General features: G+C 41.1%; 1 pseudogene; it reads left to right on the top strand.

Annotated features, from left to right (window-relative positions):
- The window catches only part of LOC135082132 (TWiK family of potassium channels protein 18-like), a 96,025-nt pseudogene that overhangs the window by 30,625 nt on the left and 47,336 nt on the right, over positions 1-18,064 (top strand).

The raw sequence follows: 18,064 nt of genomic DNA, 5'->3' as shown, positions 1-18,064 counted from the left end.
TAAGTACGATGACAATGCAATATTATGGTACCATTGAGCTGGATGGAGTCTGGAGGTGGCCATAGGAACTCTTAACGAAACGGCGGAATTGGATCTAGTTTGGGTTCGTTGGACTTGTCTTTTCGAGCACTTTAGTGCTAGATGATGTCCAGGGTCCAGATGATGAAGTCAAGAGGTGGCAGGAGCTGACCATAGGAACTCCTAAACGAAACGGCGGAAGCTTATCGAGTTTGGGTTTGTTGGATTTGTCTTCCCGAGCACTTGGGCCATAAGATTGAGAAACAACGAAAAAGTTTAAAATAAAGTTGTAATAAAAAAAAAAACTTTTTAAAAACAAGCTTAACTTCGTTTGAAAATTATAATTGAGTTCATCATCAGGACCCTGGACACCATCTAGCACTAAAGTGCTCGAAAAGGCAAATCCAACGAACCCAAACTAGATGCAATTCCGCCGTTTCGTTTAGAAGTTCCTATGGCCACCTCCAGTCTCCATTCAGCTCAATGGTACCATAATATTGCATTTTCATCGTATTTACATAAGTATACCAAATTTCAGCTCAATCGGTTGAGAACTGGTTTTAAATTCAGTTGCAAGATTTATCCCATACTAACTAACAAGCGAAGTGCTTGTAAAAATGGTACGCATATCTTTTTTGCGACTAGGTTTCTTAGAGTATTATACCATTTTGGAATCTTGGATAGTTGCGTCAACTTTATAAAAAACTTGCCGCAGTAGTGTTCATACTTTTTTTTTACATAACGATGACTGAAAGTGGAGTGAAAGTAAAAATCGTTCCAAATTTTCAGGAAATAACATATTTTGATTAACTTTTGTGTAAAAACTGCAAGGATTCTGGGGGTTTTAAGAGTTGGGGTGGACAGCAGCACTACTTAAGTTGCCGATACAAACAAAAAAACGGAAATATTTGAAAAATGGTGGTCGTGGTAATGTAAAATATCATAAGGGGTGTCAATTTTCGAAGATTTTCATAATTTATTGTATAACTTAAAAAATAATTGAGATAGATTTTTTTCCTTATTTTTCCTAAAGTAATCATGACTATGTCCATCCTGCGGCGCCGGCTTATCCTTGAATTTTGGGACACGTTGTATATATTACTTGCGTACTTGTTTGTTGAAATGTTGACTCGTGAAGTCAAGATATTGTATCAAAACTTCGGTGATACGATACGAGACACCTATTCATTTATGGTAGCCAAATGGTATGTTGGAAGTTTTGGCAGTCAGCACCTGAATTATTCTATTCGCGTAGAGCAATATCTCATTGATGTCATAACTAGTTTGAATTATCAATGGCAGCCGAACTGATATTAAACATCAAACACTATCGCGATCTTGTCAAAGCCATCTACTTCACCAATTCAGTCCTCATACTATGAGCTAAAGAAAACATAAAATGGATTGAAAAACACCACTATCGTGGAGTGTTGGGATAACTCGGTTATGGCGCGGATATTGCGGCGGAGGTCAAGGGCTGATCCCGCGGGATGCTGACGTCATCATCTATTCGGACCCCATGCCACCTGAGACGCCTTGCCATAATTGAAACAATTTACGAAATAACTTGATAAGAGTAAGGAAAACATTGGAGCCCTATTATGAGAAAACTAGCTGTACCATGAACTAAGAACATTAATCTATACTAATATTATGAATGCGAAGGTTACTTTCTTCTTCAGACAGTTACTTTTTTTTTACGCGTAATTTTTATTGCTTTCATGCCTAAACCACTGAACCGATTTTGATGAAATTTGGCATAGAGATAGTTTAAGTCCCGGGAAAGGACATAGGATAGTTTTTTTCCCGGTTTTTGAAACAGCGTGATAAAGTTTTTCTGTGACAGAAAAAATATCACGCGGGCGAAGCCCCGGGCGGAAAGCTATATAAAAAAAAATTGAATATTAAAGAAATAGTAACTGAAACTGAAAAGATTTAGAAGATAATATTTAATTAGTTCCTATCTACAAGTTACCTTTCTATGTAACCACTGTAGGCTAATGTTGTGTAGTTTGTAGTGAACTTTGACCTAAGAAAGAACTAACATTAAGAATATTGCAAGAGGAGCTTGTTTTACTTTTTATTCAAATTGGCATTCCCGCAGTTTCGTAAGCAAATATGGGAAACTTAATTTCCATTATCGTTATGGCCTACCCACGAACTAGAGCAGAGTTAGTTTTATCCGCTGGCTCTAAGTGTATTGACTCGACCTTTTCAGTTACGGTTCGATCGCCAATTCGCCATGTCTTATTATTTTGGGTTGTTTTCTCCCTTTTTGGGCATATATCGAATACTTAACTGGTTAGGCATATAGGCAATCAACCCAGACCTTTGGGTTTAGATCGAGTCACATATCGAATATACTCGTAGAGGTACATTCATATAGGAACAGATTCATATACAACGGGTAAATGGGACGTCGACCAGAAAACTTACCGACGTGTGTCATTTGTTAAGTGGACTTTGTGAAAATGTATGTGAAGTGAAAAATTGAGTGGATAGGTACTAAATATGCATCCTAGTTAAGTTCATTGCGAATTATATTAGCGTATCAATTATTTTTTCTTGCTTGAATTGGCAATAAACTAATAATTAATGTTTTTAAAATGACATAAAAAAATCGAACTGCCTAAGGTTGGAATCGAACCCTCGACCAATTTAAAAATAATAATTATATCGAGAGGCGAATCTTAACGCCAGAAACAATTTAATAACTAATTTAATGTGTTTGTTAAGTTGGCTACCGCTGCGCGTCGGATGCACGCGGTTCAAATAGTGTTTGTATTTTGTTAGGGTCGCTCCCGGGGGCCGCGGCCGTCGCCGGCGATCCTGTAATCGCCACTTATTTGCCTCGGGGACCTACACCTAAACTCCGAATGAGGATACTACGTGACGAGTACGTAAAAAGTTGGGGCAATAACAATGTGGCTCAAAAAATGTTAAAATCTCGCAAAATTAGAAATATGTTTTTACTTTTAAAACTTGTAACAACTTCAAAATGGTTTTCAATAAAACCATTTTGTAACATTAATTATGTGCAACATATTCTTATGTAGGTATACCTAGTATATTATGTCATGTACGAGTATGTAGGTAATATCTTACGGTAAGACATGCTCAACAAGGTGGATGTTATACGGCTTGCACGATTAGTTTATAGTAGTCATTTATCACTTCGACAATTTGTATCATGGTCCATAAACTCCAATTTCTAAGCTAATAAATTCATTGATAGGATATCATCATTAAGCCATTAGACGTCCACTGCTGAACATAGGCCTCCCCCAATGCTTTCCATGTTGCCTGGTTGGTAGCGGCCTGCGTCCTGCGCCTTGCTGCCTAATTATGTTGTCGTCGATCCACCATTGATAGGATCTACCTAAACATTATTTTTAAGGCTTCGGGATGTAGGCACATGATATTTTACTGAATTGAAAATAGTGTCGTTGATGCAAATGTGAAAATGACTTTTGATTGGAAGTAGCTAACTTTCAAAGGAAGCATTCTATAGTAATTTATGAGTTACTCGTACCTCCAGAATGCTTCCTTTGAAGCGGGATTTAGCACTCCATATCGTCAGCATTCAGCACCATTCGAATTCCGGGGCCCATTTGAGAGCGAGTACGTTGCACCCGATGCAATTATCGGATATACATTGAAGTAATAAGGCTGTATAATAAGGCTCTGTATTTTAATGAGCAAAACTTAATTACCACCGCTTGTACGGTTCATCCATGGTACGGTTCATCCATGGTTTAATGTATTTTATATTATTGACTACAGTAGGTAGATTAAAAGGGCATATCAGTACTTTTTTCATAATACTTAGGCAGGAATACAATTTAAATTCTAGTCAATTTTAAACAAACGTATAAACTAAGTCATACAGCAAAAAGTTCGTTCGTTTCAGCCAAATGACGTCCACTGCCGGACAAAGGCCTTTTTTTTTTTTTTTTTGCGGGGAAAAAATGCGTTGAATCGCATACCTACCCTGCGGGGACAGGGTAGGTTATGTGGGGCTCACCAAGTCAGAAGGACGAGGCATACCCACTAAAAAGACCCCGGTGCTCCGTCACTCGCCATAAGTGGGAGGAAACTGTGGGTTTCCGGACAAAGCCTTCTCTACCACAGCCCCTCCCGGCGATTGCCCGCCTACACGGCGGGCCCTACAAGCCCCCCAGGACGGGGGGCGACAGGAGCAACTGGAAGCACACAGTTGTTCCCGTCCGACGGTGGTGGTGGCCTGTGCAATGCAGGCGGGGGCGCCCCCACGCCCCCGGCCCGCTGGCCATCACCGAGGAGAGGAAACTGGAGGCGATCATATTGTCGCCTCCTCTGACCCCTCCGCCGTCGCCGGAGCGAGGGCGCGTTTGGATCATCCTCGCGCTCTCGCTCCGCGGCTTCCTTCTGAGAAATCACGTCTTCACAGAAGGATGCCATTGCCACCCAGGCCTCGTTGCTGTCCAGCATAGCTTTGACTATACTGGGCAGTACAAGGTCCCGGCCTACCGCCGCGATAAGCGTATTGCGCTGCGGAGCCCACGCCGCACATACCGCGAGGGTATGGTGCGCCGTGTCCTCCGCACCTCCACGACACGCGTGGCAGGACGACGTCTCTTCCCTCCCAATGCGGTGCAGATATGAGCCAAAGCATCCGTGCCCGGTCAACACCTGCACCAAATGGAAGGAAAGGTACCCGTGTGGGCGCTCGAGCCACCTTTCTATGGTCGGCGCGAGCGCATCCAAGGTTCGGCGGCCCGACTCGGCAACGGCGAGGTGGTCTGCCCACTGCTGGACCACAGTTTCACGAGCCTCGCGCCGAACCGCCTCCCTCTCCTCGAAGGCGGGGTGTTCGCCCCGCTCTTTCTGGGCCGCCATCCATCTGTAAACGGCGGCCTGGACATGCGCTTCTAGCTCCCAGGGAGGGGTCCCCGCCAAGGCGCATGCTGCGTCGAAGCCGACGGTGCGATACGCCCTGGCTACCCTCTGGGCGATGGCCCGTTGGGGTCTCCGGAGGTGGGCCGCGTTCCCCCTCCTGTCAAGGGTGTCAGCCCATATGGGGGCCCCATATAGGGCCATACTCTTAAGAATGCCGGCATAGAGTTGTCGGCATTTCGCCCTAGGACCCCCCAAATTTGGGAGCAGCCACGAGAAGGCGTCGGCTGCCTTTCTTAGGCGCGGCGACATGTTGGCGAAATGTGCGCCAAACTGCCACCAGCTATCAATGATTAGGCCCAGATATTTGAACTGGGCCTTGACATCGACCCTAACACCTGCCACCATGATATGGGCATCAGGAGGGATCTTCTTACGGGGCCCGTGGAAGTAGATGGCCTCCGTTTTATGGAGAGCCACTCCGAGCCCCAAACGCCCTATTCTGTTGGCGACCGTTGTGCCACCTGTAGCGGCCAGGCAGGCCGCCTCGTCATAATTCCTCCCCCGGGCAGTTACAAGGGTATCGTCTGCATAGCAGATGATGTCCATGCCCGGGGGAAGGGCGCCGCGCAGAACCCAGTCATATCCGATGTTCCACAAGATCGGACCAAGGACGGACCCCTGTGGAACACCGGACTTGACACCATGCCGTCGAAGTTGGCCGGCTCTGTCCACGAACAGTATCTCTCGGTTCGACAGGTAGTCGGCCAACAGACCCTCTAGATAAGAAGGCACCTCGTGGTATCGAAGCGCCTCCAATATGGTGGTGTGGGGGATGGTATTGAACGCGTTTGCTATATCAAAAGATATAGCCATCACACCATCCCCTGTATTCACTGCCTGCTGGACGAGGCCTTTTAAGCGGGACACAGCGTCAATGGTCGACCGGCCTGCCCGAAAGCCAAATTGGGCCTCAGAAAGATTGGGCCCATTTTCCGTCAAGTGCTCGACGAGGCGGTACGCTATGATGCGTTCGAATAGTTTCCCTACCTCGTCGAGCAGGACTATAGGCCTGTATGCAGAGGGGGAGTCAGTTGGGCGACCCTCCTTGCGCAACAGGCACAGCTGCCCCTCCTTCCAGGGTTTCGGGAACTTTCCGATAGCAAAGCACTGGTCGAAAAGCTCCCGGAACCGACTTTCCAGTTCTGACGAAGCCAGAGCCACCATCTTGGCCGGGATACCATCGGGACCAGGAGCCGTCTTTTTGGTGCGGATTCTTAAAATAGCCGCGCCAAATTCCCCGTTTGTGATACAAGGAGGAGCGTCCTGAGCGGTTGGACTAGCTGCCCTGCGGCGATCGGCCATTTGCGGTGGGGTGAAAGAGGCAGGCTGACTCGGAAAGAGCGCCTGCACAACCCTATCCAACAAAGTCGGCTCCATGGTCTCGGTTAGCGGGGGGCCGATAGGGCGTAGCTTATTTCTGGCCGCCTTATACGGCCTCCCCCACGGATCTTCATCCAAGCTCGTCAGCATCTCGGCTCTAGCCCGATCCTTGGCGGCGCCGATTTCCGTCTTGAAGACCCGTTTCGCCTCCACGTAAGTGCTATAGAGGCGGGCCTCATTTGATGGATCTCGGACTGCGCGGCGTCGGCTCCTAGTGTAGGCCCTCCTAGCCGCATTGCAGGTGGCCCGCAACTCTGCCAGCTCCATTGACCACCAGTAGACGGCGCGGCGAGGGGGAGGGCGGCACGATCGAGGCATACTAGCATCGCACACCTCGGTCAGTGATTCCCGTAGTTGGGTGGCTGCCAGGTCTACGTTTGCAGTCGTCACAGATGGCTCAAACCACGCCTGCACAAAAGCGGCCTCTTTGGCCATCTGCCGGTCAAGCCGGGTGATCGCCCACCTGGGAAAAGGGGAAGCTCTTGGACGGACCAAGGTTTTCCACAATGAACGGTCCTGCGCTGCCCGCATCCAGGCTCTTCCCGCAACCTTTACCAGATCGTCGGTCCACCTAGTAGGAGGCCTGCCCTCGCTACGTCTTCCAGCCCGTGGTCGCCGCTCGAGAACTTTCCTGCCCCAACGGCCATCGTCTCTACGAGCTATGTGCCCTGCCCACTGCCACTTGATTTTAGCAATTCTGCGAGCTATTACAGCAAAAAGCAATAAATAAATATTCTCTTGTTTCAGATGTTCTACAACTGTCACGCATGCTATTGATACAAAAAAGTGAGTACGTTTTCTGATTCATACGACGTATTTCGTAATTTATTTATCTTCCCTTTATCAATGTATTATAAATATATTGTATGTATTATTGTACAATTGTTGGTAAACCAATAAATAAAAATAAATATAAAAAATAAATACCTAGTTATTACAGATACGAGCAATTAACGAAGCCAGAAAAATGTGTTTAACTACCTAAGTCTGTACAGAGGTCGTTTATTACCTAAGGAGTCACAAAAAACTTGCTCCCTCCCCTCCTCACTAGAGGGGGCCTAGTTACAGCTAATAGATCAAACTAAGTGTCCAAGGTCGCCCGGGGCAGTCAGACATTGCTAGGCTACTTTTAGGTCACTAGGTACCCTAAAAGCAAATGTGGACTTCGCAAGTTTTTTATCAAGTTAAATATGAAAAGTTTCTGAAACATCAAAGCTTATGTATACCTACACATTTCTTTTAGACACAGATAAGCGAGAAATGCTACTAAAACACTTTAATATTTGCTTGTACCTAATAAAGATTTTAGAGACTTTTACAAAATATTGCATAAGTTCCGGCAGTTACGAGGTAAGATAGCCAGTTCCTCCGTGGTTGAGAATTCCGGGTGAAGCTGGCTTCCACCTTCAGCCTGATCATCACTTACCATCAGGTGAGATACAGGCCAAGAGCTTCCTCGTTGTGGATAAAAAAATGACATCCAAAAATAAATAAAATAGCCAGATGAAATCGACGCAGAAAAAAAGAAAATCAACATGTTTTATAAGTGGATATTTCTAAGCAAACAGCAAAAAAATCACCTCAACAATCGAAATAAAGACGAAGACCGACAATCTTTTTGATGTAGGTATGCTGTATTGTCGAGAGTTTCTTGACCTCGATTCACATTTAAACTAACTACTGCCCGCGTCTTCGCTCGGATGTAATTTCAGACTGTCAAAGAACGCCTATACCATAAGCGTCATACGATCAAAAACGCATTCGTAAAAAAAACTGGTTCAAAACATTTGGATCTTCATATTCCTGCAATAACAAATTATGTGACCCCTTACAAACTATTAGGTATGCCCTATTTCGCCCCTTCACACTTTAACAGTTTTACGCTACATATGATGTTAATACAGATTTATTCTTGTCAAAAACATAACAACAAACCTACTGAATCGTTTTCTTATTAATATTAGTACTATCTAAGTCGCGAACCCTGCGCTCGGAACAACACACATTCCCGCCTTTATTTTAAAATAAATTTTTAAATTTATGAAATTGCAAACAGTATTTACTTGGAGTTAATTTAAACGCTCCTAAGCGTTATCACGCTCTGTGGACGTGCCCTCGCCTACGGCCGTAAAACGGGCTCTAATGTTTAATAAGATACAGCATGATTCATCTTAATGAGGTTGTGCTACACTTAAAAGTGATTTAAATTTTCTTTCTGAGTTCAGCCAAAAATACTAATAATTATGTGAATGTAAGTAAGTAACTTTACAAAGTCAGCAATAGGTACTCATAAATAATAGAAAAAAATACTACTAAAAAGTATAACGTATCTTACCTATGGTCACCACCTAAGTAGGAAGCATCATCTTGTTTGAATAACATTAATAGTAATATAACAAGATAAGCAATTTTTACTGAGCTCTCACATTATTTTAAAGGCGCAAGAAAATAATTACAAGTGCAAAATCACTCTGTAATCACAAAATAATATAAGGTGGGCCAAAAACTTTTGAAGAAGCAACGCTTGATTTCTCGAAAACAATTCCAGGTAGGGACGCGTGGGTGATGGGAAACTGTGTTTAATAATAATATCATGAATTTTTTGTCACTATAGAGCGTTTTGTTTCTATGTACGCGAATGTATTGCCGTGGCCCGTGAAACACGTTCCTGTTTGTACAATAACTTATTATTACAATCGAAGACTTTTTAATCGTAAATGGCGTAGGTGTTCTGTGAAAGCTCATCAAGCTCCATAACAGTGATCACGCGCCGCAAAGGCTTTCACGGTTACGGTCGTAAAGGACATATAAGTCGTATCACGGCACTAACGCTCGCTTACGACTGCCCCATCCATCTCGATTGGAACTTTATTACGATTCACTCGTTTCATTAAGAGGAAAGTGAAATTGCCACTTAGTGTTGTGAAAATTACAGCTTCTAAAGCCAAAAAAACGCATAATTAATTTTATTGCCTTACGAGTAAATGCTCTCCTTCGGTTGCACTTTTTTGAACTTCAATATAAAGACGCATCATATTTACATAGATTTCGAGGGTTAGTATGAAATTAATATTGTTCAAGCCCTACCTGATTTACTGGTCGCTGCCATCACCCTCCAACCACCGATGACGTAGAGAAGATTGCAGTTCCGTATCAGGCAGCAGCAGGCTCCATCTGAAAAGATAAAAAATGTCATAAAGCTTATGCTTTTAATGTTTGGACTGTTTAGTAGAACTGTAGAAATTGTGAATCTTTACGGCAGTAGCTAAAATTAAAAGACGAAGGCTTTCTAAGGAAAACATCCCTACGATTTCTAATTATTAAATTAATTTTAACAATCTGCCTATGATGAGTAATATTTGTGACTAAAACTCCGTGAAATAAGATCTTGTTAATCTTAACTGTTGTCTTACTTAATTCACCCCTTGTTGGCTAAAGTCGCAAACATCGACATCTTGCCCAAAGCCTATTGAATTAAATCGCTATCGGTCCGATCATCGCCACTAAATATCAATCAGTGTCCTTAATTAAGAGTTATTTACCAAACACGCCTTCATTGTAATTCAATACATGTGTAGGAAGTTCGTCATCAATGGGGCTCGGTCCGACACTCGGAGTTCGTCAGAGAAACAGCGTCGTAAAACGTTATCGGGTCAGGCGTCTCGGTGTCTCCGTAAATTAATCTTCGGGAACGTGAGATAAATCTTGAGTAGATTATGCCAAATGTTTGTATGTACGTCACACTTTCCTTTACTTCAATTGGTACAGAAACAATCGCACACACGCCCACGAACAACTGTTTAATATGGATCTAACCTCACAGTTTTAAAATACACTAAAATGTACACAATCCAATGACATAAAAGACAATTTTATACACAGAAAGTGACAATTAACATGACGGGTGCATGCAAGCAAAGACGCGTGTCAACTAATTTGTTTTTGCTTCATTAAAAAATGCGACCTATTTTGTCAAATCGAATGTCGGTAAATTTTGAAATTAGAACTAGAACACTTCTGTCTTCATTTTAATGTCAGCAGAATACGAAGACTTGAATTGAGTTTGAATTTAGAAGTTTGAGAGTCCACAAGTTTGAATTTAGAACGAACGTGCATTCAATGTCTTTCTGGCTGTATGACATAATATTATGATGAATTTATTCTTATTTGGAATAATATAATGCCTTTGCATAATATTATTCCAAATAAGAATAAATTATTTTAGTATTGAAAAAAAAAGCGAACGTCAGGCAAGTGGGTTCACATACTTCTCATTTTATTTGATAGGTAAATTATTCCGTTTTGATAACTTTTGATGAATACAAGTACACCTGTAGATACCTACTTTAGAAATTGGTTCGCCTTTTGAGATGTTAATTCTCTCCGAATAACTTTAAAAATAATCATTTTATATTCATTTCAGTGGAATTGCTTTTTTCTACTTTTAATACAAAAACTTAACCCGGGTCCAGATTTACCAATATCTCGGCGACCATTTTCCGATCCAAACTTGTTATTTCCCGAGTTATCAGAACAGAATAATAATCGAGTGCGGCTGACAGAACGATTAAATCGAATAAAAACTAGTTCAAACAATAATCGATTCTGCTTCTCAGCTCCCGGAGTTATTGAATGCATTATTCAGTCTTTAAAAGTTCTTTTTTGTATTTTTTATTTCAAATACTAAAGCTTCAAGCATTAAGCCGAAATAATTCTGTCTTGTTAGTTGTCCGTTTTCCAAAATAGAGAAACAATTTTGTAAAGATGTCTATTATTTTAGTTTTAATGATCATTAGAGAGTTCGCATGCATTTGTAACTGATCTGCTTTATCCCTCTCTGAAAGTATTGAGACTCGATTTAAGCTACACTGTGAGATTTGTCGGGCGACTTGTTTAACGTTATATCGAGCAACATGCCCGGGTGAAACGCGAACACAAACGAAGTGCAAAAGCAATTTCAACATTTATATTACATGGAAATGCTCATGCATTCTGAGTACTCTTTATGTTTTATTGGTTCGATTCATATTTTCATAAAAATACTTTTGGTGCCAAATTACAAGTTTGAATTATCCTGAGTTTTCAAAAAACTGTGGACGTTTGCCTGATCAAAACGCTTAAAACAGGGTACAAACTTTATCAAGGTTCTCTATGGACTCAAAGGGGTGTCCAACATGGCTACATTAAATCGAAAGCTGAAAGCGCTATCCAAGTTTGAATAACCTTTGCAATTTATTGGACAATCATTTTCATTCCAATAGTAGAAATGGCCACCTCACAAAGCATTTTCAACACTATTTGAACACAGTGTTAAATTTCAGGTCGAGAGAATTCGTTGTTTATGAGGTATTTTGATAGTCTGGTAGTAACTGACTATAGTACCTATCTCTAAATACGACTTATACACTTTCAAGCTTGAAAATTGACCTAAAAACTCTTCCAATTCGAGCTCCGAGTCCATGAAAACGCTTATTCACACGTAATCAAGAAATTGTATGAGCACCAGGTGATACGATTTGCGAGCGACCCCCCACCCGAGTAACTGGGGTCGTGTCGAATTATTCCTGAGACAATCACATTACGGAGATCGAAGGGTGAGTCAGGGTGGGCCGATGGTGTGGAAAAATCGAGTATCGATTCCCGATGGAACATCTCAGATCGGTAAATCAACCAATGAATCAAGTCGTGTGACTTTTGAGTCACACTCATGATTAAACATTGCATATTTTATTTTTACATACTATCCATAAATGTAGGTAATAAGGATGCAGAAAGTCATAGTAAGTAGCGCGTTTTGGGGCATTTTACTGTAAGTCTGTGCTGAAACTTGTCAATTTTCAGCACAGACAATGAATACTGAAAGTAGTGGGATAATACGAGTAATACTCGTAGTAAAAATTCATAATAATTGAATATCCTTTCTAGATCATATCAGTGTTATTTTTACTACGTATAGCTCTTTCCTGTCTAGAAAATGGAGTTGCTAGCTTTTAGATACTTCACTACATTAATATAACGATCCCAAAGGTTTTACCTAACTTACGTAGTATTATACTAAATGTATTTTTGTCCTATTTCTCTAAATTATATCGATAAATAGATCGTGAGATCGTCGTAGAGTACCAGCACTAGCTGAGGCTAGATTATAAGTTGGAGGAAAGGAATTGAAGGTCTAGTTCTGTTGGAGGACGGATAAAATTAAGAGCTTCGATATTCTGAGGCAATTCCACTACCGAAGGTTTTCTTTTCTTGTCAAATAGTCTATAGCCGGCCGCTTTGTTCGCGATGGGTAGTTGACAAACATTTATCAGATAGTGTGAGTTATCTTACTTGTTTTAGGTGTATCCAAATGATTTTGAAATACTGTCGAAGGTGTGTATAAAGGTAACTATTTTGAGCGTTTGGGTGTCATTGTATTCAATCTGATAAAGTTAGGATATTGATGAAGGTTTGAGTTTTTTGTGCTTAGTCGATAGAAGTTTTATATGGAATGGATATATTATGCAGCGTGGGACGTCCACCTACAAGGTGGACCGACGACATCGTAAAGGTAGCGGGGAAGCGCTGGACGCAGGCCGCTACCAATCGATCAACATGGAAAGCATTGGGGGAGGCCTATGTTCAGCCGTGGACGTCCTTTGGCTGAAATGATGACGATGATGATGATATTATGGATGGTCCCGTTCAAAGCGGTGTACGTAGTACATGGTTACGTAAAGTTTACCCAAATTAAACGCCTATACAGGCCTTAATTGCGTGTGTATGAAATCTCATCAAATCCTTGTTCCCGTAACGGCTAATAAGGCCGTAACACACGCAATATTACTCCAATATATCAAGTTTAAGTTTATTCACGTGAACAGCCAAACATACTAATGGACGATGAAGCAGTAGCCTCACTTTTGATAAGGAGATCAATCAATGAAACGATCTATTTTGATAAAATGACTAATATTATTTCCAATAAGAACAAAGTCTCTGCAGAAAGATAATTAGGGCAAAGTTCTGTTAAAATAATCGCAGTTTCAGGACGGAATCCAGCCAAGAAGGTGTAGGAACATTCACACAAAATACAAAAATGTTAAGAATTTGAAAACACGAGAACATGAGTCCCTTTTGCATTGGGTAGAGAGCCCACTGCATCAAAAAACCATTGCCTCTCAACTAACGAACAAAAGCCTGGGGCGTTAAAATTATCTTATAAATTATCACGTTCGGGACGCCCGCAAAATTGTGTTTTCAGTGTTACGTAATTCACTGAGTGTGGAATAGTGAATTTCCAGCAACGTGTAGTCAATATGTTACTGGGACAATATTTTGTCTACTTTTAGTGTGTTCTTATTCACAACACGGTTTATTCGAGTTACACGATGTAAGTGAATTCTGTAGTGATCTAATACTATGATGAAAATTACGTGAGCTGTTGGTGAACAGCTTTTCATCATAGTTGCATATGAATTGAATGTCTATGCGTGACAATTGTTGAAGTTAATTTTTTACATTAGGCTTTAAAATTGTTTATGAAAGCTCTTTAATTACGTCTTTACATTATTAAGCCCTATGATAGCTTGAGAATTATTTATGTAGACTTAAGCTGAGAAGAACTATCGTATATGTTTGTTGTTACTAAATCTAGATACGACGAAACGAGCTAAGAAACGAATAATAATTTTCTCTCACACCATTTGTTATGAATTGATCGGCGCGCCCTTCACGCATTCTCAATAGGGCGCGATGGCTTTCGCTCTACGGCATGGAAATAAATATTTTGTAATAATTCCTCATGGGAAAGGATGGAGTTTCATGGTCCAACGGCTGCCAAACTAGGTTACGAATATTTCTGCCTCCAGTTCTCAGTGAATTGCAAATACGTTTTTAAAAAAAGGAAACAATCTTCTAATTAAAACATGTAAGAATGTGAGTGGACAGTAACATATCTTTTTACTCGTATTTCGGTTGGATCCAGTAGCTAGAAAGATAACGCTTGCTTAGAGAGCAAGTTCAGCCAAATAACAAAACTTTTCCTGTTCAATTTGGGACAGGATCAGGATGTGCAACCACTCTTGCTCGTAGTGTTACGAACTGCAGAACATCAAGCTCAGGACTGCCATCTTGTGAAATTGAATTATACGATTCAACAGAAAATGCTGTAAAAAATTGTATAAATAAATCCGCATTTCTAGTAATAATTTTCTGTCTTTTACCTTTTCACGCTTAAACTGAACCAATTTTGATAAAAATTCATACAGAGATAGATTGAGACCCAGGTATTTTTTAAAGGAGAACACGCGGTCAATCCTAAATACCTTCTGTGACAGACTTAAAACCACGCGGGCAAAGTCGCATACCAAGCCTCGTCATAAAATAATTTGCGTGTTACTGTGTTTTGATTGTATTTCAACTAATTACCTACCAACTTCATTTGTACGCACATCATTTGAGACAAAATGTATTAACCGGAGCAAACATAATTTCCATTCATTGCTAATTACGCTGTCGTGTTCAGCGTCACCGAACCCGAAGACGTAGTAACCGTTACTCTGTTACAGAGTGACTTTAATTACTGTTAGTCATGTATTGTACTCAAACTACACAGCTAATTTACAAGAAGCAGGTACAATTTAAAACAAAATTTGTATTTTTTATGCATAACAAGGCATTTGGCCTCTCACTATCGGCCTTATACAGAAGCTCAAAGTTTCACAGCGTGCTATGGAGAGGTCTATGCTCGGTGTTTCTTTACGAGATCGAATCAGAAATGAAACGAACTAAAGTCGCTGACATAGCCCGACGGATTAGCAAGCTGAAGTGGCAATGGGCAGGGCACATAGTACGCAAAACTGACGGCCGATGGGGCAGCAAGGTTCTGGAATGTAGGCCGCGTACCGGAAAACGCAGCGTGTGACGTCCACCCACAAGGTGGACCGACGACATCATAAAGGTAGCAGGAAAACGCTGGGCGCAGGCCGCTACCAACCGGGTAACATGGAAAGCATTGGGGGAGGCCTATGTTCAGCAGTGGACGTCCTATGGCTGAGATGATGATGATGATGAAGGCAGGTATTTGACCGCAATCGCACCTGGTGTTAAGTGAGATGCAGTCTACGATGGTACATATCTGCCCTGTACACTCTCGCCTTACAAAGGGCCGAATATAGTGTTCAGGAAAGATAGTAATATAACAACAATAAGTATACATAAGTACATTATGAACGGACTTAAAGAACTTAACTTGTTGAAGTTAAGTTAATAAAACACTTCAAACTTAGTTCTTCTTGCATTTAAACACAGCGCTTTCCACAATTCATGCAACTGACTCAAAACTTAGATAAAAACTGACTTAATTACACAGTTTTACAGGTTTTTTAAAATAGTGCACAGACAAAGTACCTATTACAATTAATTACATAGAGTAGTCTACTCTTTCCTAGGGTTGAAGTGATAGCTAAATCCTTTTGTGTACCCCTTAAATACTAATGTTAATGTTAATATGTATAACTTTTTGATTCTTTTATTTTGACAAGTGCGTTGTGCTACACATTTTAGAGTGAAGCTATCCTAAAATTAGCTGGCCGCTATCTTTGGTATGTCGTGTCCTCTCCATTAAGAGACAATACCAGCTATTAAATTAGAACAAGGAATGTCCAGCGGACACCCGTACAAAGGGTGTGTACTGTGGACAAAGGTGAATAAAAGGTACCAGCCATTTCGGGTCAGAAGCGACGATCCAATTGTTGGCGTTAATTACTCCACTGACGTTCTGGCTCGGATACGAAAAATTCATGTTCATTTTTGTACATTAATTGTTCAGATTGCTTTTAAAGGAAAACGAAATGCCCTAAATAATCATTTGCTCGTATTGAAACACTACGTAAAAATAAATTAAAGCTCTGAGTACTACAACGATAAGCCAAATTCAATCAAAATCAAAATCAAAATCAAAAAATATTTATTCAGTTTAGACCACAAGTGGCACTTATGAACGTCAATAGAAAATAATAAAAAAAGAAAAGGTAGCCCTTATGGGGCACTTTACATGTCTCCTTATCTTTTGGGCCCTACCAGCGCTTCGAGACAAACATATGGCAAGTGCTGCAATTCAATCTTATTTAACTTTATATCTACCCGACAGCACTTCCACCCCCATCACTTAGATGGTTGGCAGTCCACAACAGTACGTTTCTCTAGAAACTTTCTGCCCCGTACAACCAAACTGTGGAATGGACTGTCGTCTGCGGTGTTTCCGGACGGATACGACCTGCAAGCTTTCAAGAGGAGAGCGTATCTTTACCTTAAAGGCCGGCAACGCACCTGTAACGCCCCTGGGTCTGCGGGTGTCTATGGGCGACGGTAATCACTTACCATCAGGTGATCCGTTTGCTCGTTTGCCTCCTATCACATAAAAAAAAAAAAAAAATATTTTTATGGTTGTGATGTATATTTGATCAAATTTTTATGTGAATGTTGAGCTCGATTGTTATTTTATATGTATGTGTCAGTACTTACTATATGAAATGACGTTATTTTTCTTTCACTGCTAGGAAATGTTATATTTGAACTTCTAATTCATACAAACGGAACGGGAATCAAGAATTTATGGCACGTTTTTATCAAAAACCAAGATTCAATAGTCGTGTCCTGTTTCCAAATATGCTTCCTACCCCTAACTGAAGGTTAGGTGACGTCACCAAAGGTCGCCGACCCGCCCAGCCGAGTGTTGTCAGTCTGGCGAACAAACCGACTTTGGAACGCGCTGTGAATTAATTTTCACTCGCGAATGCTCGGGTACTTTATATTTTGCGATTCAACGGCGCGATTCTTTTGTTTTTTTCCTTTTTCTTTTCAGCCAGTTTGTAAATGATTTGTTCAAAAGCGACAAGTGCCACTCTTTTGGTCAAACTTAAACTTTTGGGGAATTCAATTAAAGAAAATCAAACTTGCGAAACAGTTCTGTGTAGGTTTATGTAAATTCGATTTTACATTAGGAAATTCTTGTGACAAAAGTAAAGTGCGTGAGTAAAAAGGCCAAAGAAATTGATAGACTTAAAATACTAAGAAGACACCAGCCTCACAGATAACAGATATATTTAAAAATAAACACACAATGAAACTTCATTGTAATTGTGTTCCGTTTCTGAAATCGTATCTTGTAAAAGAGCTTAAAGTAAGAAGCTGACAAATCGCACGGCTTACAAAACACTGAACAGAACAGGCGCTGTTATTGTCGCGGGAATATTATGCGTGTGTAATAGGATTAGCAGTTTGTGAAAAGACCGTGAATTGTGAGCCATAAGACGGGAAATTTCGCTTTGCTTGTTTTGCGAAAATCACTGAAACACGACGCTAGTAGATATTATATTTTTTTACCCAGACAAGCCAAACGCGACTAAACGCCGACTATTTTTGTCTATTTTTACGAAATAATCAGATCTTACGAAAGACACGGGTCTTAAAGCGACATTTGTTAAATACTAGCTTTCCGCCCGCGGCTTCGCCCGCGTGGAATTTTGTCTGTCACAGAAAAACTTTATCGCGCGCGTCCCTGTTTCAAAAACTGGGATAAAAACTATCCTATGTCCTTTCCCGGGACTCAAACTATCTCTATGCCAAATTTCATCAAAATCGGTTCAGTGGTTTAGGCGTGTAAGCGAGACAAATAGACAGACAGACAGACCGACAGACAGAGTTACTTTCGCATTTATAATATTAGTATAGATAGTATAGATTA

Source organism: Ostrinia nubilalis, chromosome 21 (assembly GCF_963855985.1).
Source record: "Ostrinia nubilalis chromosome 21, ilOstNubi1.1, whole genome shotgun sequence".
In the NCBI taxonomy this organism is placed as follows: Eukaryota; Metazoa; Arthropoda; class Insecta; order Lepidoptera; family Crambidae; genus Ostrinia; species Ostrinia nubilalis.
Note: the sequence above shows the minus strand (reverse complement) of the source record. Positions and strands in the feature narration are given on the sequence as shown.